Here is a 21862-nt window from a genome sequence, read left to right on the forward strand (position 1 = left end):
ACGAATTCGCAATCCGCAAAATTCGTGAACTTTCGTGAATTTGCGGATTTTTTTTTGTGTTCGCAAGGGTTTCTGCCAGTTCGCGAGGGTTTTTTTACCAGTTCGCAAACGCGAACTTACTTGTCGGGTCGCAACGATCGCAACCATGTTGTTTCTACGTCTGGTTCATCACAGCACCCTCTGTTTCACCACTGCCACCCTCTGGTTCACCCATGCCACCCTCTGGTTCATCACTGCCACCCTCTGGTTTATCACTGTAGATTATGGGGGGAAAAGCACACCTGCCCTGCCTCAACTGACATGAATTAATTTGGGGCTGATTAATGTGTCACTGAATTTGAGCTGGCACCTGCTTCCTTAGCTGTAAGTGCTTCCTGATTAATGATGAGCTTGAACTTTTGCACCTGCTAAGTCCTTTCAGTTTTGCTAAATTTGTTAGCACACCTGCCCCGCCTCAACTGACATGCATGAATTAGGAGCCTGCTGTGAGGGTCAGAGCAGGGTCATAGAATAGTTGCAAGTAGGCAACTGAACTCTGGAGGGGCTCCTCAGGAAGCACTACAGGGAATGGTTACTATTGATGAGCTTGAACTTTTGCACCTGCTGAGTGCTTTTAGTTTTGCAAAAATCCTTTTTTTGCAATTTTGCTGGATTCACGGGGCGCGAATTTGCGTGAGATCGAATTCGTAAGCTGCGAATTCGTGCGAATATGGGATTTGTTTTTTTGCGGCGTGTTAGTTTGCATGTTTTTTTGCGTTTTCGCAAGCCGCTTGTAGCGCAATGAGGCGAAGTTACCCTAGTGGTCGTACATGGGCGCGGCCATCTTGTTTGCGTGACGTATTTCCGTTTCCGGGCGCTATGTGTAATCTCGCGAAGTGTGCGGCTCGCTCGTACAAGTCTAGCGCGAACTTACCCACGCAGTCGTGAACGGGCGCGGCCATCTAGTTTTTCATTCATTGCTATGGTTCTGGGCATCCTTTCTGTATCCTCTCTCAATCTCTGCCATCCTTTGCTTGTTTGAAGTTTTTTTTAATCTATTTTACTTAATATCTATCCCTCTATTTTTCTAGCTCTATATTTTTGTGTTTTCTGCTACTTTTGGGTAATTTTAAACTACTTTTTTAAACTCTTTTCTTTTCTTCTTCCCTATTCTATTTCTTATTTCTTATTTACCTTCCTTTCTGCCCAGACCATGGTAAAGGGAGCCAGGAAGCAGCCCGAGAAGGGGAAGAGTCCCGCACCCTGTGCCCGGCTCCCGTGCGGGTGTTTGAGGGGGGAGCTAGTGATGCCACGGGAGATCTTAAGCGCAGAGGAGGTGGCCGCACTAGTGTACTATGTACAGCGCTGCCTCCCCTGGATCATCGCGGCAGGCTGCAAGATCACAAGCGGGTACGGGCTCAGGGAACGCCAGAAGCGGTGGTAGAAGGTGTGCTGGGCCATGTATTCTCACTCTCGGGTCCGGCGCATCTACAACCAGGCCACCCACCATTGGACGGATCTCCTGGACCGGGAATGTGAACTGCTCGACCTGCTCGGTGTCGCGATCCCCGGGCTTGGTGAGTAGTAGTAGCTATTTCATCACTACTCTGTTTTCTCCTGCTCTGTGTTATTATATTGCACATTTTAGTTTTTTACCAAGAGCAATAATGCTGCCGATTACATTGTAGGTAAATTATATTTCAAAATCTTCTGTGCATTTCAGGTGCACTGCTCTCCTTCTCAGTAGCGTTGCTACTATGCTTATTTGTTTTCAATTTTGTGTTCATTTCATTGGCCTGAGAAATTATGTATGAGTGTAGTTTAAAGAACTGCGTAATGCTAGACACTAAGGGTCAGATTTTTAATTACCGGTGCATCACTGCAAAGTAGCAGGGATGCGCCAGTAATTGTACACCACGCCACCACCACCCATGGTGCGCCGTATTTACAATGCGACGCACCATGGGCCCAAAATGTCACCAAAGCGTTACACATCTGTGCCGTAAAGGAGGCGCATTGCTGGAGTTGCGTCGCAACGATGGCGCAGCTCCAGCAATGCTCTGGGGTGCCCTATCTCCCCAATGCTGCGTCAAGCCGTACGTCTGCTTCAAGCAGGCGCAGAGTTTGAGTCACGCATCATCGTCCTAAAAGTGACTGATTGAAATCTTGTAGATTTCCCTCAGCACTTTCAGGATGCGTTCCTGCGCAGGAACGCCCACACTTGCGCCGGAACGCCCCCTGATGGTGCAGGGCTTTACAACGTGATGCATCTCCCATATGCATCACGTTGTTAATATACGCCGCACCATGGCGCCTCTTTTGTTCTGCAGCTGCGTCACAAAAGTCACGCAACAACGGAGCAAAAGAGCCGCAAGGGGCTTGTAAATCTGCCCCTACAGACTCAAGTCCAGTCCTTCCTTTGTACACCTGGCAATAAGAAGAAATAGTGGTGGTGGATTAATAGTTTGAGTATTTTAATGACTGGTTAATGTAGTAGGAAACTTTTTTGTGTTGTCAGTGATCTGTAATCACAATGGAGTTTGTCTGTCACTTTGCGTGCTGCGGACTGCTGCCTGCCAGTCCTAGGCGAAGTAGTTTGTTTAGTGAGATACATAACTTTCCAAGTCGACGGTCCGCAAATCAAGCAATACTAATAACGTAGTAGACCACATGAGATAGATCAATATATCCTGTGGAATAGCTGTCTCTTTGCTATTTCGCCAAAATATTTTGTTATTGTTCTTTTGAAATGTTTGATTTGGTTGATATCAATCATCCATGTTTTCGGGTCTTTCTTTCTTTCATGTTGTACATCAGCTCCCCCCAGGGGCAAGAGGACAGAGGAGGTGGTATCGGCTGCTGCTGCTGTAGAAGGCCAGGATCGGGGAGGCGAGGGCTCCTTTGCTGGCCCCGGTAAGTTTTCATTTTAATATAGAGTACCTATTTTTTCCTAGCGTTCCTCATTCGATTTTTTCTAAATCATCTTTGATCTTCTTGTAGACTGTATCTAAATTCTTATCCTGCCTTTACTATGACTCCCTGTGGTATTACTGGATTATTCTTATTAGTCTGTCTGTGTAGCTAACTAAGATTGCACATTTGGCAAAAGGTGTTAAACGAAATCCCATTCTAGTCAGCAATAGCTCTATGCACTGAGTGCAGTCCTTTGGGATTGTCCATAATGACTTTTCAAGTCTTCTAAATGTTCATGCTTTGACAATTCCCAACAATAAAATGTGAATGACCACCAAGAAAGAATAAGATACTACTTTACTTTTGGTTTGGATAGGAGAACAATCCATACTACTACTGTTGCAGGGACAAATCTGCACAAACAGAACTATGGACACTAAATAGTGCATTGTTTATCAATTATAATAGGCGCAGGCAGACTTTCCACATACCTCAGTGATAACAGACTTTGAAGAACCCCCAATCTCCTTACTGACTAGATAGTGTGGCAGAGTCATTTAGCTCCCGAATTCATCGATGATTGATCCCCAGTGATGATTATCCAACGCAGGACAAGAGTACGGAGTCAAAGTCCAGAAGTGTCAGAGGCACGGACTAATGCTTGCAAATTGCAAAACCTTTTGCTCAGTCACTCTTGACCAAAAACCACAGAGTCTATTTAAGTTTTAAAGCATTATTAAAAGTTAAAACATTTATTAAAATCAAGCTTGTCATAAAACATAAACGGTTGATAAAAAACTGGAAAAGTGCTTAGTGATTTATTTCACACATTTGTTGTGGGTGAGCCGAGCCCTCACCTGGTTTGAACTTTCTTTTTGGTGCTGAATCGTTGGTCACTCCGTCCTAGTGATGATGATCTGATCTTGCTCTTGTTCTTAGAAGTGAAGTTTCTGTCTGTTATGAGAAAAATGGTGCATGTTAAAAAGCAAGCATTCATCAGTTGTGCCAAAAAGTGCAGCAAGACAACACCCTAGCCTGGAAAAAGGGACATGTTTACTTTAGAGTAGACAGTCACAAATTATTAGATTGGTTTCTGTATTCACATTTCTTCATTCCTAGACAAAAAAACTAGTGAGTGGTGTATGTCTTTGACATCTAACATTCTTAAATGTACTTTGTAGGTGGAACATCTGGTGCCGGGGCCAGCACGGAGGTGGAGGAGGACACTTCTGGGGAGGAGGCGGTGCAAGTACCGGAGGAAACTGCTGTGAGGGTTGCCACGGTAGTGGCGGGCAGTGGTAAGCTCTTATATTCCTTACTTATTGAGATTGCAGACTACAGAGTGTGCTCTCTGCACGGGTGTAGTATATATGTTGTACAGTTAAGTTACTATACTGTTAAGAAGACTTTCAAATTTAGAACAACGTTTTTATCAACCAGGTAGTAGCCTCCTCTAAATTTACTACAACTCAGCTGTGAATTTTTTTTTGAGAATCCAAATCAGACCTGAGATGAACTTGATGGATGGTGATAAGCGTGGCTCAAAACCACCCGAGTGACTTACCGCACTCACCTATAATTACCAAGTAAGATGTCAGCCGGACAGTTGAGAAGAATAAGCAAAGTATTTTATTATGCCACAAACTCCCATATGAGAGAGCCCTGTCCGACCTCACCCCTAGGAGTGTGCCGAGAGGACTGACTCATCTCATCACAGCAATACATTATAACATGGTATAGCAAAGTAAAACACGCCCATACTGGAAAAGTACTGGACCCCGGAGAGGGTGAACAATGGCCTCACACAAGAGGCATCTGCACCTGCAATAGTAACATTTGGTTATCTCTGCCCAAGGCCGCGGAGCAGGGCCTCAGCATCTCCAGCACATGAGAACATTACTGATTAGGTTTTTGTTATTAGTTTCGGTCACAGTTAGCTAAGAAACGAAAACTGCTGCGTTCAGGGTTTTTCCTATTCCTACGGGAGGGGGGAATGAGCGAGTGCGACTCGCACGCAGAGAGAAGCACCCCAAAATGGTGGCACACAAGCTAAGCTAAGAAAACTGAATAACATCACACGCATAAATAAATAATGAGATGGAGAATATAAACGTAAATGCATAAATGAATACATCATTAGTTAGACACATTATGCTAACTCATAAATGGAAATGTAAGTGAGCGGGCATCAGAAAATGGGATGAACGAAAAGCGAAAGAAGGGTGTAAGTAAGTGTGGAAGGACGAGCAAGTTAAAAGTAATGATGACTGACAAAGAAGAATGATACATGTTTGATTGGTGGCTGAGGTGGCTGGGAAGGAATATGATGCATGGCTGGGTGAAGGATGAAGCAAGGATGGGTGGAAGGGGAACAGCCTGGGTGGGTGAAATAGAAACTGTATGTGTGCGCAATATATCCTTTGGTTGAAATTCAAATGCAAGTCAAGCACGGATGTATGGCTTGAGGTTTCCCAAATAAAATGAAAAGGTTGTTTTCCCATGAGAAAACCTAAGGTTTATCCAGATGAGAGACATGAAGAAAAATGATTGACATATAGTTTGAATGGATGGATGCCTGGATCATGGTACTAACAGACTCTTAGATAGCATATGTGTATCTAGAGAGAGTAGACGGTCACTGGATGAACTAAGTGTTAATTTGAAGAGCATGTAACACCGCACCCGCACGTCCGTTCCAGTGTAGGAAAGGCAAGGAAAAGAAGTTTTAATTTTGTCCGAATACTACCATGAATAGTAGCAGTAGTTTTTATTGCAAGCACAGCATATATCTGGCTATTATGATGGCCACTCACTACCTCTGTTAATAAGTTTAGTAGAACTCGGTCATACATGTGTGGATTTATCACTGTTCACTCAATAAAAAGCAAAGCACCTAAAGTCATCCCATATGTAAGCAAATACATACCATGTGCAGTGATAGATAATCAGATTATTTATCTTCTTCATTTTCCTTTTCTAGTATTCATTGGCACTGTAGGGTGAAGGTTAAATTAATTAAGCAGTAGCCCTTGTAACAGAGTATTCTCAGTGCCACCCGTAATAGAAAAGTAAGAGCATCACCACCTGCATGTACTGTACTGGTTCAGTAACTCAAGTCTGTCTCACTCATCATGGCGGGCGTCTGTTTTTCTCGGGTGCAAATTGACTGCGCTGGAATTATGCCGGCTTGCAGAAGTTAACGTACCAATTTTGCTAAACAAGAGAGAAGAAGAAGAAGAAGACTGGTGTACTGTCATAGTCGACTCTAATGGAGTGAGTCCATAGTGCTCGTAGAATTGATTCCTTAAACTCCCACTAATGTTAGAGCAAGGATGAAGAAGTGGGAGGTTAGATAGATACTGGCCACAATAGATATGTACTGCGCTTGCAAGTTGCTAGTTCTACTGTGACACAACTTTCTGCTGAATCATTTTGTGTTAATCTTAAAGAGAATTGGTTACAGACTATGTCTTTCTTTCTTCATATAGATGCTCCTTCCAAACCAACACGGAAGGAGCTGGCTAAAAGGGCCCGGCAACGGAGGCTGGAGACGACTGTCGCCGAATATCGGCGGCTGGTGGCCCATGAGGAGGGGGACACGCAGTCGACCACAACATCGACCAGGACAGCTGCATCCTCCTCCGCGCTCCCTGGGTCAGCCAGTCAGCGCAGCAGGTCTCCAGCGGTACGGAGCCGGGGTACCGCAGCCACCCGCCACCGCCGAGCAGCAAAAAAATCAGCTGCCCCCCACAGCAGTACCAAAAAAGGTTGCACCGCCTTTCACTCAGGGTGTCCTACCTCGAGCAGGAGCTGTTGAACACCTAAACCCTGCTCGAGGCCCTCCGCAAGGAGCATGCCGACTTAGCCCGAAAAATGAACAGCAGCCAGCAGTAGGAGGAAACTGTCCCTTGCCCCTTTTTTAAAGACTTCTGGGGATGGAAATTTGGAGTTGGGTTTTTTGGACTTTTCACGGACATTCGTTGGGGTTAGGGAGGGGCGGTGGGTTGGGTCTTGCGGGGGAATATTTATGTTAGGAATATAAATATACTTTAAACTTTATCTTATCATACATGTTTTTTACTGCTTTTGAGGCTGGTGGGTGGGGGTTTAACAGTAAGTTTGTTTTCATGAAACTTAAGTGGCATCTTGATTCAAGTTGTGCAAGTAATTGCCCAAATGTTTTCAAAACTAAGTACCTCTCACAGAGTAAGTGAATTCAATAGTCCTAGGACTTTACTAGTACTACCGTCAGTCTTTCGTCTCTCCTAATACTCCATTGTACTACCTCCCCCCAAACGCTTATCTTACCTGCAATTTGTGTTTGGAAATAGGGCTAGGAGCAGGGCTGGCTGCACGGGAAATTGCGATTAAGGTTGGCAATCCTGGGCGGATGAAATGTCATCATTGCGGTGGTACTACTGGTGTCAGACAGTGGCAGTTGCAGAATATGAAAAAAAAGAAAATGAAACCTTGTTTGTCCTTACCTTAGCATTAGAACGGTACAATAGAGAATATAGCAGGTGGCAGTACACTAGAACAGTGCCACAGTGTAGCCTAACAAATGGTAACGTATTGAAAGTATAACTACTACTTGCGTTGAATTTCTTTGACATTGGCTACTACTACAAGAAATAGTACTGAAGGTGAAGGACACCGCAGCGTAATCATTTTGCCACGTCTAGGAAGAGTATGTTCTTGATGATCAATCAAGTTGATGGCGCACATGAAAATCTGCTTTCATTTACCAATAGTCATGGGTCTGTGTCAAGCTGAGCAAGAATATATCCTCGGATTCCTTCACCAGCCTGTTGCTATGACCTTATCCTCCCCAGCAAGTGTGTGGAGTTATTGCTGTCTTTTAGTAACACATCAATCAAAACCGCACAGCCCGGGGGAAGAGGGTTAGGGTTTGGAAAATGGATGGGAATGGGGGTTTTTGGGAAAGTTTTGTTGAGAGAAGAAAAAAAAGCACAGCATGGACAAACAATAATTGAAGATAAACAAATCTTTGGGTACAAAGCTATCCATAAATCTTTTAAGTGACATAAAGGAAGTGCATGCACTACTGCATGCATGGTTACTGAAAAGTAAGTAGTACTTTGGACAACCGTGAATGAAAGAATGCGACAGTACAGGGCTGCAGTAATAATTATGCGTTTTCACTTGCCTATCTCTGCACTCAGAGAAACACTTCGTACATTAAATTAGGTTTAAAAATAGCAGAAGTAAAATCTATACAATGGCTGTAGGGATGAATTTAGAAGCAGAGATCAAAGAAATGCAGAGTCACACTCATAGAAGTTCACAGCAATAACATTACTTAAAAAATAATTAGAAAAGAACGGATACTGTATCTGTGTGTTGTTGTAGTTGTCCTGTTGAATTTGGGAAGTTGCATGCATCCAACCATTCCTCTTATTAGCGGGACTCCTCCATTCCATCTGACGCTCCGCTCCGTCCATCAATGTTGGTGACCAGAAGACACCCTGTCCACTGCCTACCTGGCGGATGCTGAATTGCGGCTCGCTAATGTGAAGTCTGACTTCATCCTTTTTTTCCCATTGCACAGGCTGAAACCCGGCCTGTAATTATTGATGGAAAAACAGGAAGTGATATTAGAACACCACTGACAAATAAATATAAGGTATGTACGCTGTGTAGTGCAAAAAGTCACACTTTGAGTTTCCTAATAAACAGTACAATATTTTTGAAAATGCGTACTCTGTCTGAGTCTCCTTTTGAAGGATAAATAAGTATGGGTGAATTAATTTAGAGGATCTTTCCCCTCAAGCTAGGTGTACTGTAAACTGTTTTTTAGAACAAGATTAGACCTTCCCAGCAGTGCTCCCAGACCCTTACTAAACCCAGGCGCAAAAATGTAGAAGACCCCCAATCAGATCTCAAAAACGTGCGATACTGCTCCAGTGTCAAAGGCCTAGTAGAAAATGGTGACAAAACGTACTTTGAAAGTGAAGTAGGCCCAAATCCCCCCTTACCCACCATGGATTGTATTCAAACCACTTGCAAGCAAGCAAAATGTTGCGCCATCATCCGGACACTAAAAAAGATCACCCCCTATTTATCATCCGATGCCCGTAGACAATCAACGGTTGCCCTGGTGGGCTCCAGACTTGATTATTGTAATGCGTTATACGCGGGCATAAACAAGAAGTCACTTCAGCGTCTCCAGGTGGTCCAGAACGCCGCAGCCAGGATGGTTTTAAACCTACCTAGGCGTTCATCATCAACAAAGGCCAGAAAAGATCTTCACTGGCTGCCGATTCAGGCCAGGATCTCTTTTAAGCTCCTATGCCTCGCTCACAGGGCAGTATATGGCTTAGGCTCGGAAGGGATCAGGTCCCTAATCAGCCTTTATACCCCTAACAGAACGCTCCGCTCAGCCTCCAGAAATCTACTCACGGTCCCTAGATTCAGGAGAACCAATTGGGGAGGAAGAGCCTTCTCCACCTTGGCACCTAAGTTATGGAATTCGCTCCCCCTTGAACTCTCCAGCCAACCATCTCTGGCGATCTTCCGTAAACATCTGAAGACTTGGCTCTTCTCTCAGGTTTACTAAATTTTGTGGTATCAGCCGTTTGGTTTCCATATGTTTGTATGTTGCATGCGCCTTGATGCCCTTGTGGTTAAGTTTGCGCAATACAAGATACTCTTCATTCATTCATTCATTCATACCCAGCATTGCTCAAAGACTCGCAAACCACCCCCACAAATACCAGGAACCCCCACAAACAGCCCCCGGAAAACGGTAGAGTAAGCTAAATTTCAGAAAATGCAAAAACTTTTTCCCCAGGGATTGTCTCCAAAACACTTTCTTTCGGGTATTAGACCTTCCCAGCAATGGCCCCAGAACTGTCAACCTGGGCGAAAACAAGTTTAACACCCCCAACAAGCCAAAAGGCAAAACCCGGGAAAAGCCACACTTAGAAAACTTGGGGCCTACCTGGAATTCAATCCAAATGCGCTCTGCAGCTAGGCCCCAACTCCCCTTTTCCACCATGGATTTCCTGTACAACAAATGCAATCAACATTAGAATGTGCCAGCAGTGCTCATAGACCCCATAACCCACCCCCAACAACCTAAAAGCCCCCCAAACAGCACCCCAAATACAGGCAAGTGATCAAAAGAGCAAAAACTTGTTCTGCTCCGATTTTCTCCAAACCACTTTTAGCCGGTATTACACCTTCCAAGCAATGCCCCAGACCCGCCAACTCACCCGCAAAGAAGTAGAACACCCCAACAAGTGCAGAGTCTTTCTTCATTGGGCGTAATCCAGCCATCTGCTTTGAGGGAAATAGGAGTCTGGAGGAGGAGGATAGAGGAGCAGGTTCTTGTGAACTTGTGAACCTGAGGAATGCAGACTGTGGCACCTTCAAATCAATAAGCAAATAAGTGAAGACAGTTCTGCTGATGGGCTTGTTTTTGTGATTAGGTGATTAAAGTTTATCTTATATAGATTTTGCAAAACAAAGAAAGACTGACACACAGGAATAAAAGTGAATAAGGACGAAAAAGAAAGTTAGTGATTCATTGACTCATTTCCAGGGCTCGGTGTCAGGGAAGAAGAGCTTGTCCTCAAACTCTGTGAATTCAGACGGGAGTAGGTCAGTTAACAGAGAAAAACTTCCCTCATCTAAGTTGGTGTCCTCCTCGTCTTTTGTAATCTGGTGGTATGAAGTGCTGATTCATCTTGATCACTGTTAACCTCTCCACATTTTTGGGCGAGAGGCAGGTCCTTTTGGAAGTTACAATGCCACCAGCAGCACTGAAAACACGTTCAGAAGACACGCTTGCGAGTGGGCAAGACAAGTAATTTATAGCCAGGTTGGTGATCTCTGGCCACATATCTCTTTTCCCATGCCAATACGCCAATGGGTCATGATGAACATAGACCTCAGTTGAGTCATTCAGATAGGCCTGCACCACCCACTCAAGGTTCTCCAGGGTTCCTCCACTTTGCTTACTTTTTCCCGGGACCTTTTGAGAAGCAAACCCAAGTTGAGTTAGCCAATCCTCTTCTTCACACAATATTACTGCTGTGTCTGGTGCAAATGATACGGTTGCTGGTGTCATTAACGGCTGAGAGGGAAAATCACTCACTTCTGCCACAGATGCAGAAGTGGATTTTTTTTACTCCGGATGGCCTGCTGATGCTGATTTACTGCCTTTTCCTTCAATTTCCTGCCGTTCTCTTTCAAACTGAGTGGCTGACACAGCTAGCCAATGTTTGTACTTTGTAACATCTGCGTCATCAAAAGGAAAGAATACTCTGCCTGTCACTGCCTTTTTGTACCGTGGATCCAGAATAGTAGCAGAAATGTAATGCTGTTCTGTGTGGATCTTTTCAAGACGTTCATCGCGAAGTAGGCGCTGTAATAACTTCTCCACCAACTCAAATGCTTCTTCCTTTCCATCTTTTTGAAACATAGAAGACACCGCCTTCAGTTGGTGCTCTAGCATGCACAACAATGGGATAGCTTTTCCCAAAATACAGTCCTCCCTGCTGACTGCACGCGTGAAGACCTCAAAAGGACGAAGCATGTCTGTCAGGCTTTTAACTAACTCCCATTGCTCCACCTGTATCCTCAGGTCTATCATAGGTGTACCCAGTTTAAAGAAATACTGATCGACTACCGCATACTGCTCATACAGACGCTCAAGCATGTAGAAGGTTGAGTTCCAATGTGTTACCATCTCCTGGATGAGTGCTTTCACTGGTACTTTACTTGCCTTAAAAGAATGGTTGAAATGTGTGCACATTCTTCGGCAGGTAGTCAGTAACTGGTAGACTGGACTTTCTTCAAGCAAGAATTTTTTAACAAACAGGTTTATACAGTGCGCCTAACACGGCACTCTGAAATAGTTACCCTTATCCATGGCCTTAACTACATTGGCGCCATTATCTGTGGAAACATAACCAATGCTGCGTTTTCTTAGGGACAGCCATTGAAAGACCTTTGTGTTAAACTCATGCAAAATGTTTTCTGCTGTATGAGTTTTCTCCATGGCAAACATGGCTACTGTTGCATGTTTCCGAGCAGCTTTATAAACTTTGTCCTTGTCAACACCTGCGTTTAGCTTTGCTTTAACCCCTGAAAAAGAGACCCAGTGTGCAGTGATGCACATGTAATCAAGGGCTTGGCAACTGGTCCACATGTCTGTTGTCAGATGTTTAGTGTGAACAGCACTCTTCTGCAAAGCTGCCCCAATCACCTCCAGCACATCTTCATGTAGTGCTGGAACCGCAACTCCGGCAAAATAGAACCGGCTAGGAACCTTCCATTTAGGGCAGAGCGTTGCCACCATTTCAAGAAAACCCACCCCTTAAACAAAAGAAAAAGGGAGAAGGTCCTGCGCTAGCATTTTAGCCAGCATAGTGTTATACAGATGCACCATTGGGTGGTTGCGTTCAAATGGCGCATCTGAAAACAACATGCTTCTAATGGTGGGCTGGACCATTATACGGGATGATGATGACTTCTTCGACCCAGTTACGCTCAGTGATGATGAACTTTTTCGCATTGATGTCTCACTCTCTCCCGCACTCTTAGTGTGGCTCATATATCTTGCAGGGGGTGTGCTGCTGACAGGGATACTGGGTGTAACTGAAGAAATGTTTGACGCTTCTTCCTCCTCGTCATCATCAGATGAAACATCAACGGATACAATTTGTTGACTTGCAATTTGGGCTGCCTTGATCTCCCTTAGGTGCGCATGCCATTTGACAGTGTGCTGTCTATCAAGATGACCTCTCTGGCCTCCGGTACCATAGTTGGTACCAAGCTTACCACGACGAACTCGAACCTTGCAAATGGTACAAATGACTCTGTTTTCCCTTGTTGGGCTAACACTAAAGAAGTCCCTAACTGCGGACTTCAAATGTCTGTGGGGGGGCGGAGGAGGCGATACTGGGAATGATAATGCCAGATGAAGTGGAGGATGTGTATTGCCAAAATTTACTATGTTGTGCACTTACAGCACCACTTATTGAGGAAATGGAGGTTGAGGTGGATGGAGGTCCCTTCTGGTGAGAAAATATGGAAGCTGTAGATGGTGGTGTACTAGTTAACTGCATTGGTGGTTGTCCCATTGCCACGTCGCCAACATCACGCTCAGCAGCATTTGGGGATATGGTAAAAATGTCTGTTTGCTGCAAGCCCGCTTAGGCTGGAGTGACATCTATGATGACTGCGTCGTCGTTGTGAGAGTATTCGTCAGCAGGAGTATACGCCACTTCTTGTTCAGCATCATTATCAAACTCCATAACTATGAGACATTTTTTTAGACCTTCCTTTTACGCTTAGCTACCTTTGTCAGATCATGGTGTGCCTCACTCTCAGACAGCACTGGTGGTTCCCAATTTTGATCCATATCATCAGAAGGAAGGGGGCTTGAAGAAGATGTAGACACCATCCTTGATATTTTCCTTGCTGGGGATCTGGAAGACAATGAATCATCAGGAGGAGTGGCTTCCTCAGATTATACCTCAGCTTGAATGTTGATTTCCTGATGTGCCCCTACTTCGGGAGGAACAACTATTGTGGGCACTTGTGCCGCTCCATGCACCTCTGCTTGCGCCTCTCCTTGCACCACCTCTCCTTCCACATGTACATGGGCTTGTACTTGCAGCACATGTGGTTGTTGTTGCGGCTGTGGTTGTTGAACACTCGTCAAATGAGTTACAGCAACCTGTGTTGATTGAGGGATGCTGCTACTTTCTTGCGATGAGCCAAAATCACTGGTCGATAGTGATTGAACAACTATACTGGCTGCCTCTGCAGCACTCAAGGGCTTGGACCTAAGTTGGCGTGGTGGTGGTGGCACTGAGCCCAATGGAGCGGGGGTGCTGCTCCCAGCTTGGTCCCCAGCAGACCCCGCTGCTGCTGCAGGCGTACTTTTTTTTCCCCAAAAAATGCGACGGTCGGCACACCAGTCTCCTTGGTAAGTAGATCAACTTGCTTCTTCTGCTCCTTACTGGCAACTTTCTTGCTAGAGGAACTACGGGCAACTTTTTTTGGGGCCATCTTCTTCAGATGTCCGAACAGTAGGCCGCAGTTGCACAAAATGCAAGTTGTCTGTGGGCACACTTGACGATGTGCTGCACACACCGCAGCAGGACGTCTTCCTGGCACTGATGAGGAACGATGAGGCTGATGATTCCTCTTTCTGCACCTAAAAGCAAACGAAGCCAGAGGAACATCAGTTAAATAAATGTTGCATATGCAGAGCTTCAATTAATAGTTTGCAAGTAAGCATTTTTATTATACCCACCCCCCAAAATGGAAAGACCAATAAAATGCACCACTGACAGAGTACCCCTGGGCATAATGGATGAAAGCATGGCAGACTGGTTGCAGGCCTATGGCACAACAAAGCCCACTGCCTGGCTTCAAAATGGCCCCTAGACCCCAACCCACATGGCCAGGCCCTGGACCTTGCCTCAAAATGGCCCCCACCCACATGGACAGGCCCCAACACCACGCCAAAAAGTCAAAAAATACACAAATATCACCACAATCCAATGCCATCCATGCGCTCCATGATGTTTACATTAAAGAGACCCCACAGAAAGACTCAGTCCATGCACCACTGAGTACCCCTGGGCAAAAGGCCCCAACACCACCCCAAAAAGTCAAAAAACACACGCAAATCACCACAATCCAATGCCATCCATGCCCTCCATGATGTTTACATTAAAGAGACCCCACAGAAAGACTCAGTCCATGCACCACTGAGTACCCCTGGGCAAAAGGCCCCAACAACAGCCAAAAAATCGAAAAACACACCAAAATCACCACAATCCAATGCCATCCATGCCCTCAATCATGTTGAAATTCAAGACACCCCAGAGAAAGACTCGTTCCATGCACCACTGAGTACCCCTGGGCATAATGGATGAAAGCATTGCAGACTGGGTGCAGGCCTATGGCACAACAAAGCACACTGCCTGGCTTCAAAATGGCCCCTAGACCCCCACCCACATGGCCAGGCCCTGCGTGGACCCGGCCTCAAAATGGCCCCCACCCACATGCACAGGCCCCAACACCACCCCAAAAAGTAAAAAAACACACAAAATTACCACAATCCAATGCCATCTATGCCCTCCATGATCTATACATTAAAGAGACCCCACAGAAAGACTCAGTCCATGCACCACTCAGTACCTCTGGGCAAAAGGCCCCAACAAAAGCCAAAAAATTGAAAAACACACAAAAATCACCACAATCCAATGCCATCCATGACCTCCATGATGTTTACATTAAAGAGACCCCACAGAAAGACTCAGTCCATGCCCCACTGAGTACCCGTGGGCAAAAGGCCCCAACAACAGCCAAAAAATCAAAAAATACACACAAATCACCACATTCCAATGCCATCCATGCCCTCAATTATGTTGAAATTCAAGACACCCCACAGAAAGACTCGGTCCATGCACCACTGAGTACCCCTGGGCATAATGGATGAAAGCATGGCAGACTGGGTGCAGGCCTGTGGCACAACAAAGCACACTGCCTGGCTTCAAAATGGCCCCTAGACCCCCACCCACATGGCCAGGCCCTGCGTGGACCAGGCCTCAAAATGGCCCCCACCCACATAGACAGGCCCCAACACCACCCCAAAAAGTAAAAAAACACACAAAAATCATCACAATCCAATGCCAGCCATGCCCTCCATGATGTTTACATTAAAGAGATTCCACAGAAAGACTCAGTACATGCACCACTGAGTACCCCTGGGCAAAAGGCCCCTACAACAGCCAAAAAAATCGAACAACACACAAAAATCACCCTAATCCAATGCCATCCATGCCCTAAATGATGTTGAAATTCAACAAAACAGTTGTATCATGCACCCATAGCAAACCCTGGTCCTACTGGATACTGTGGCTACCCACAATATATTTTATTTAATGTTCTGAAAAAGTTCCAAAATTGTAGTTGCAGCAACTGTAATGCCCCAAACAAACAACATCAACTTACTTGTGAAATTTCTAATCCAAAAGTGATCCAAAGAAAGTCTAAAAGGCCTCAGATCCAAATATCCAGCAGCATCCACAAAAAGTAATCCTTCCAGGTCAAGATCCAAATCAAAGTGACCAGGAACTGAACAAAGCACTGGGAGGAGCCTGCTAGACAGGAACAGGAAGTTGGAGACTGTGGGGCACTTCCTTCCTCCCACCCCCCCCCCCCCAAAATGGACTCCTTGCAAAATAAAGTGCAGGCAAATGTCACCCTGAGGAGTTATTCTGATAAAAATCATCATTGTCAGAAGGTTTATGCTGCCTGCTGGTGGATTTCTTGTGCAGAATTGCAAATTTTGCAATTTCGCGAGCGCGAGATTGTTGCTGTCCGCTGCATCTATGTGTTCGCAATTGTTTACTCCCGCGATGCGTGATCACGGGCCTTTATGACGTACTCGCGCTGAAAAACTCTCGCTGTGCAAGGTGGCGGGCCGCGATGACGTAATTGCGGTCGACAAACTCCCGCGGGATCACGCAGCAAGATCCAAAATGGCGCAGCACACGCAAACATGGAGAAAAACAAGTCTTCAAATGGTGAATGACGGTAATTGAACGCCGTGCGCCGTAATATTGTATTTGTCAAGCGCGACCAAGCAAAAAAATCTGCTGCGTGCGAATTTGAGAATTTTCGGCAAATTCGCGAGAATTCGCGGATCGCAAATTTGACGAAAATCCGCAAATTTCTGCGAGCGGAACGGATTTTACGCTCATACTTAATGATATATATTCTACAACACTTATAATTGCTGTTTATATAAGGATCTCAATTTTACGGGTCGGTTGCAATTACGCCCTAAGTGCCGATTCCTAAGCGACCTAGGTGAAATTGGTCCTTCCGTCGTCTTTCACTCTGCAACCCTAAATGAGTATCTCCTTTTGTTTACTGTGCTGTTTGTTAACAACTTGGCTGCGGCTGAAATTCCATGCCGGTGCTGGACATTCCGATCGCGGGCGTGGTCATGACGTCTCCCAGCCGTCATCAGCACACGCCCACCGTGACTCATGACGACTGGGCCGTCATCAGCACCGGAGGGGTTAATGATAAACTGTTTACTGTCGGGCCTAATTTGGACGCCTTCTACATGTGCTATAACACTCCCCTTGCTTTATTTTGTATCCAGGTAAATTTATGGGGGGTTTACCCAACAAAGTCACAAGGGACCAGGATGTCAAGTAGCATACAAAAAGAGGGTTCCCAGTGAACCGTTATAAACTCATCATGTTAAATCACAATAGCATAAAATATATATATTGGTCAGAGCACATTGTAAATCAATCACAATGAGCTAAATCCACAATACGTTATAAAACAATAATGGCAAAACACTCATCATAGTGCCCAATAGAAAAAGAAGAAAGAGTGACGTGATAAAAGAAAGAAATTGTGCAAAGGGATAGTTAATGTGACAACAAGATATTTCACGATTAACATATAAAATGAATTGGCTTCAGAGCCCTGAGCCAAGAGGGAATGAATAATTTCAAATGTTCATCAACGATCATGTGTATGACGCTGGTATTCAATATCCAAAATAGGGGTGGCGTCAAACTGACGTATAAAGAAGTAGCCGTCAACGTTTCGACCCCAAAACTACAACTGTAGGCGTGGTTGGCACCTTACACCGGGGTCTTCATCAGGACAAAAACGTGAAACCAAAGGGTACACTATGTCATCTATAAAGATAAATTAGAATCAAGTACCAGTACTCTTATAGTCAGACAATGTGAGCGTAAATGCACACCACATAAGTCATCATAATCTCAAAAGGAATTTTACCATGGTGGGTGGAATTTCTAATTGCCACAGGTTGGATGATTAACGCTTCAATGCAAAAAATCACATAACTTCCTTGTCATATGGAGCACTGTACCAGAAATGGCCATACTCCTGATACCCCAGAATGGCTTGTTCTAGAGAAAATAGTCCTGGGGCCAAGGGGTGGAGACATTGCACACATTCTCACACTCAGGGAATCCAAATGGATGACAATTCTGGACACTATCCGTAATGGGTTAAATGAAGCGGATAGTAGCTATGCACAATTGGCTAAATTTGGGCGTTGATTTCTGAATGTTTGGCCTTATCCCTCCTGTGTTGAGAGGTGCGTCACATTTGGCATCTGTTTACACCCTGGGGTACATAATGACGAAAGCTGCTTCACCCTCCTGCGTGAGAGGTGTATAGCTGATCTAAATACTTCATCCTTTTGATGACCCCTGGCCGTTTCCAACCTACTTTGATTTGTGAATGATTGACCTTCACCCTCCTGTGCTGAGTGGTGCGTCACTTATGATACTTAATAAGACCTACAATGCACTCTATTGTACATAATGATGAAAGCTGCTTCACCCTCCTGTGTGAGAGGTGTGTGGCTGATTTATATATTTTTTTCCTGAGGTGACCCCTGGTTGGTTTTCATTTTGTTTTTCAGTATCCTGACTAATGAAGGTAGCATCTGTGGTTTGAATTACTTTTAATTTTTTGGGCATTTTGCATCTATTAATATGTCATGCCTACTCTTTAATTTCAGCCTCTAAAATTATATCGAAAATACCTATGGTGTACCAACAAATCCCCCCGCTTTTAAATAGTTCAATAAAAGCATCTGTTGTAGTGAGGGATACGGCATTTCCCAATTTGGGCTAGGGAGGACTATCATTGCGACTACAACAAGCTCCAGTCCTCTGTCTGTTGACATGCCTAGGGTGTCATTCCGGGATCTGTCCCGGAAGTGGTTTTTCTCTCACGTAAGGAATGAGTCAGTTTTCTATATCAATAGCGGCAATCCGCTATCGCGTCACTCCAGTGACTGATCCCAGGAGTTTTGGATTACTGCTAGACATGGCGGACGTTAACCCTCAATGAAGGTAGATTGGTTGAATAGCCTACATGAGTAATTTAGCGTGTTTGGCTAATACGACCTTATTTTCAGTGTGGTTGGTAGCCTACGTATAAATTAGTGGCTAACATAATCCTTTACCTTTAGGTGACGTTTTGGTCAGAATAATCATACGTGACCACCCCTCCAGATTAGGTACGTGTGGCTTTTGTTATCCTTTCTAACAAAAGATGGGTGCTATTAGTCAGCGGTCCCTTTATTCACACGGTCCCCCATTTTTCATTATTTCACCTTTTAGGTCTCGAGGTGTCCCTTCAGTTCTGACAATTACTGGTTATAAGAACTGTCTGGCAGTCCTAAGGTATGATCCCTAATTCAGTATAAGATTGGATGATGTTAATCTATCTGGTATCTCTCTAAGATTCCATGTTCTAAAAAACATGCGATAGAGTGTTTTAAATGCCCAAATTGTGAATGATTTGTTACCTACTATATGATATCATGGTATGCTACCTGTCCCGGATCCGATTTAAATCTTGGATTTGTACATACATTTTTGCTCTAAAGATGTACCACCTTTGTTGAGTGACATGTGATTTGGTAGTATGTCGTATGAGTTTGGTATAGTTTTGGTTTCCGAGTGTCCTGTGCTGGTTTTTAGAGGAATCTTTCATAAATATTCTTGATATGTTGGAAGTCTTTCCAGTTTGAAAAAGAGAATTAGTAAGGATTTGTTTTGATTGAGACTTAGGTATTGATTAAGACTTCATTTTTTCAGAATTTTGACGACATTGAAATCATCCATATGACAAGGAAGTTATGTGATTTTTTGCATTGAAGCGTTAATCATCCAACCTGTGGCAATTAGAAATTCCACCCTCCATGGTAAAATTCCTTTTGAGATTATGATGACTTATGTGGTGTGCATTTACACTCACATTGTCTGACTATAAGAGTACTGATATTGATTCTAATTTATCTTTATAGATGACATAGTGTACCCTTTGGTTTCATGTTTTTGTCCTGATGAAGACCCCGGTGTAAGGTGCCAACCACGCCTACAGTTGTAGTTTTGGGGTCGAAACGTCGACTTCTACTTCTTTATACGTCAGTTTGACGCCACCCCTATTTTGGATATTGAATAGCAGCGTCATACACATGATCCTTGATGAACATTTGAAATTTTTCATTCCCTCTTGGCTCAGGGCTCCGAAGCCAATTCATTTTTGTATGTTAATCGTGAAATATCTTGTTGTCACATTAACTATCACTTTGCACAATTTCTTTCTTTTATCATGTCACTCTTTCTTCTTTTTCCATTGGGAACTATGAGGAGTATTTTGCCAATATTGTTTTCTAACGTATTGTGGATTTAGCTCATTGTGATTGATTAGCAATGTGCTCTGACCAATATATATATTTTATGCTATTGTGATTAAACATGATGAGTTTATAACGGTTCACTGGGACCCCTCTTTTTGTATGCAATGCTTTGGCCGATATATTAAGTAGGGGCTCTCAGAAATGCTCCCAAAGGCGGATTGCCTACAGTGCATGTGTGTGGGCTCGTACACATCCCACACCATTTGCAGCCTCTGAGCCTCTATCTGCACTCATGCTGGTTTGCTTGCAGCCAGCATCAGGCTTCAAACACTTCAAAGGAATCCGCTTGGGCGCTCCTACTAACATAAATTAACAAGTCGTTGTCACATAGCCTCACAGGAAAGACCAGCCACGCCATATGGACAGCAGGCAGCCACAACACATCTTACCCACTACTCTTAAAAAAATATGACACTGAAAAGAAACGTATTCTTGGCCGTGATTATGAATCTTTTTGTTCACATTCCTAGCTTCTTATTTCTCAATCCCAGGAATTACACTAAGATTGCTCACATTTGGGCAAGTGGCTCATATGTGTTTCAGTCAAAGGTGCAAGCTGCCAGGAGAGAAACGGGACAACTGCTCTGTATTCTCTGCAGAGAGGCCAAGGTTTGGATAGCCATGTAGTCTGAATAGCATTAGGAAAAGTAACAGACATGTTGCATCAATCTAAAAACTTAAAAAATTAACACATTACATTATTGTTTTGTTGATTACTGTGAAGGTTTAACCTTGTTTGATGTAGCATAGCGCTGACCTGAAATAAATGGTCATTTTCTTTTATTTATGAATCTACCTTACTCACTGTAGTGCTCTGGTTTCTGGTGTCAGATTTCACCACTCTCCTTTAAAAAAAAGTCAATTCTGAGGACGTCCAAGCTTGTTGTTTCATATTGTTTGCCCTGGCTCTTTTCTTCCATACAGGCTCACTGCTGTTGCTCGCTGCTCTTGCTCCTTTGATTTTTGGCCTATCACCGTACTCCTCCCTCGCCGATCTTAAATCTCGTCCCCCTCCTCCTCTTTCCTCTCTCCCTTGCCTCTCCTGCGCTTACTGTTCCTTTCTCCTATTCATTCATCTTCCTCATCCAATTTACCACCCTCTCTTCATCTTTCAGACATACTTCCTCCTGCGCCTTCTGAGAAGGCTGACCCAGTTCTCTTTGGTTCGGGTTTTATTTTTTAAAATTATTGTTTATCAATTCTGCATTTTGCACGGGGTGACAAATGTTGACTTGGGACTGCAGTATGCGGAGGGCCGTGATCTATTATAAATGCAGAATGAGCTTCCAGCTCACTATTTTTAACCTGTGTGCAACCTCCCTGATCGGCAGCTACGCCAGCCCATTAAAGAAAATGGCTGCGGAACTCCAAGTTCTTTTATTTTAGCCCTCTAACTAGCGAGATTGTTTATGAATCTGATAGAGGAGAAATTTCCTGAGAGAAAACAGTGGGATCGTTTTGGGTGCTGTAAAGGAAATGAGGAAACAGTCCTAAACTGGTTGAGGAAGTCCTTCTAAATGGCAGTTTATAGGCTCTTCTCGAAGTGGAAATTAGGCCCAGTAAAATGTTTCTTTTGCCATTGTAATCAACATAATTTGGGGAATTTCTCTTTACTCCTGATTCACAAAATTATGCCATTATGCCATGTTGTGTAATTATGCTGCCATAATAGCGTGGGAACACATGAGCAATGCAACCAATCAGAGC

This window comes from Lissotriton vulgaris, chromosome 1_1, assembly GCF_964263255.1.
Source record: "Lissotriton vulgaris chromosome 1_1, aLisVul1.2, whole genome shotgun sequence".
NCBI classification, from domain to species: domain Eukaryota; kingdom Metazoa; phylum Chordata; class Amphibia; order Caudata; family Salamandridae; genus Lissotriton; species Lissotriton vulgaris.